Source organism: Rhinichthys klamathensis, unplaced genomic scaffold (assembly GCF_029890125.1).
Source record: "Rhinichthys klamathensis goyatoka isolate OS25496 unplaced genomic scaffold, OSU_Roscu_1.1 h1tg000006l_1, whole genome shotgun sequence".
Taxonomy (NCBI): domain Eukaryota; kingdom Metazoa; phylum Chordata; class Actinopteri; order Cypriniformes; family Leuciscidae; genus Rhinichthys; species Rhinichthys klamathensis.
The window spans coordinates 74,553-77,321 of record NW_026606559.1 but is presented as its reverse complement, the minus strand read 5'-3'; positions in this window follow the sequence as shown (position 1 = coordinate 77,321).

Here is a 2,769-nt window from a genome sequence, read left to right as displayed (position 1 = left end):
CAGCTCTGTTTTCAGCACACCGTTTCAGTGCATATGACTTTAAATGATAATGAGCTTTGCTCACCCCGCCTCTCTGTTCTGTGTACACCGTTTGTAACACAATAACCATAACGCGTTGTTCATTATAGACGTGGGATTATGAATTATATTGAGAACGTCGTACATAGAAAACATGCCGTAATGTACCCTGAGTGTAAACCTTAGACGCATTCATTGTGAAGCGTGCATCTAGCGATTTGCAAAGATTAATATAAATATTAAAGATTAATAAAACGTTACACTCACTTCAGTTATTTTGGAGGTTCAGCAGGAACACGAATAGTTGGTACCGGTCCAGGAGCAGCTTCTTAGCAAAACCAGCTGTATACTGACCCTCCTCGTTTATAAGCAGTCTGGTATGTGAAATGATTCGCGCAAATATGAAAGCATTGACGTTGCTCGTGGGGAATATTCCCTTCGAAAACAAACTCTGCCACTGCGTCTTCAGCGGTTCGGATTTAGGAACATTAAAATGACTGCTGTGTTCGTTATTACACCCAAGAACAGAACACCACAATCGCTTAGACGCCATTCTGCTCATAGACAGTGCTCCAGCATATCAACAATGACCGCGCCGGTCCGCGCAGACTATGATTGACAGCTGGATCACGAGCAAGGGCGGGTCTGTGTTGAAACCCGGCTGTCAATCAACAATCGCGGGAGGGGCGTCCGACCGTGTGACGTCACACGGTCGAACGGCTTGATTTGAGACAGGGGAAAACATATAAGGAGATTAAAACAAAAACACTGGATGGATTTTTATCATTTTATGATGTTTGTGTACAGGCACTGCCAACACACATTTCAGTACAATCAACTTGTAAAAGTGCATGTACCATTATATGACCCCTTTAAGTAGGGTTGTCATTGTGGTACTTCTACTTTCACTAGAGTAAATATGTCTCTGGTTATTTGTACTTTTACTTAAGTACTGAGATTCAGTACTTCCTCCACCACTGGACCTGAGAGAGAGGACTATATGTTAACATTTGCCATAGTCATAGCCAATACATAGCCTACACTTAAATAGCCTGTGCATACAGCAGCATTTCATTTTTTATAAAATGCGATTTTGACCAAATGTATTTTACAACAGGAAAAACTGAGCGCCTATATAGCTATAACAATTTAGTTGGTAAGCTGCCTGTTGATGAAAATGTAATGATGCCGCCGGCGCCGTTTCCATCGGAAAATCATAAGCACATGCGCGCCCCCGTGCTGTTCGTACTGGAACTACACAAATCGACGAGTGATCCTCGTCACCTACCTAACATATATTTCTAAGAAATGTGTTCTTTGATTTATGATTGCTGCTGATACACTTAATTTATTAACATTTAATCATGTTATGGTAATAATATTAAATTATTGTTAATTTAAGGCTGTTAAAGGGATAGTTCACTTTGAAATTAATTTTTGATATGTTTTAGCTTACCTCAAGGGCATCCAAGATGTAGGTGTCTTTGTAGTCTCGCGTAGCCAGACCTTCAGACTGACGGCTGAAGGTCTGGAATTCATAGCAGCTTTCTTTGGCCAAGGCCCGCCCATAAGGCCGTTTGACCGATATGTCAAACAACCAATTACAGTTCGTTTCGTTCAGCGTCACGTTTCGGGGCGTGGAAATGTCCCCACAACAACAGACCAGCGTGCTACAAGTCAGTCAGCAAAGAAAATCAAAGAAGGAGAAGAAAACTTCAAGAGTCTATGCCGTGAACCTCGCATACTTTTGAGAATCCTACGCATCTTGATAAATGCTCATTGTCACTCATGTAAACACAACAGTTTTTCTTCCGCAATCACACGTCTGCGCTTTGTTTCCCGGCGGACCGAAAATAAACGCGACACTCGCGCCCCCCGGAAATCCGATAAAATTCAACCAATCAGATGACGACTTCGACATTCCTGAAGTGTTTCCAGTTAAGTGTACCATATGCATCAGACGTTTAGCCCATAGACATCATATAGGTAGACGCCCTATCGACCGCTACTGCCTATTGGCACGGACGAGAATTGGAGCCGCCATCTTAAACCGGTCATCCGCTCCGCTCAGTGTAATCTGAATGGCAGGTGAAATGAGCTGTCAGCGCATTAAATTAATCATATCTCACTGAATACTGAACTGATTTTCACGCGGGGTTTTTTTGCTGCAAAGGTCATTCATGTAGCTATGATACAGGACACATGGTTCGGCGTATTTTAATATCCATAGTAGGCAACAGTAATATAATATTCTGATATAAAATATAAAGTGACCAGACACAATATGTGTGATGAAGGATATAATGTATTTTATAAATCACACACTATAAATATAATAAAGAAGCAGAAACAGATAGTTGCAGTAAAGTAAGATATTTTAATAAGTTGAAGAAACAATTTATGATTTGTGACACGCACATACACACGAACAGACACACAAACAAACACGAAGAGACACACACACACACACTTTCACACACATAACGCAGCCACCGAATCCACCGAACGCAGCCACCTGTAATAAAAATTGAGAGGAAGCTTTTCAACGTGTTTGCATCAGTAATTTCTAAAAAATTAAATTCGGACAACATTAAGCCTATACCTTTTTTATTGTATGTGGATGTGGGAGGGGAAAATGTTGAGACTAAAGCCCTATTCGGATTAACTTTACAAGGGTAGATGGAGTAAGTTAATAATGTAATTTTACCACAGGACTTCTGTAATATCAATAGCCAAATCGCATGTGATAAG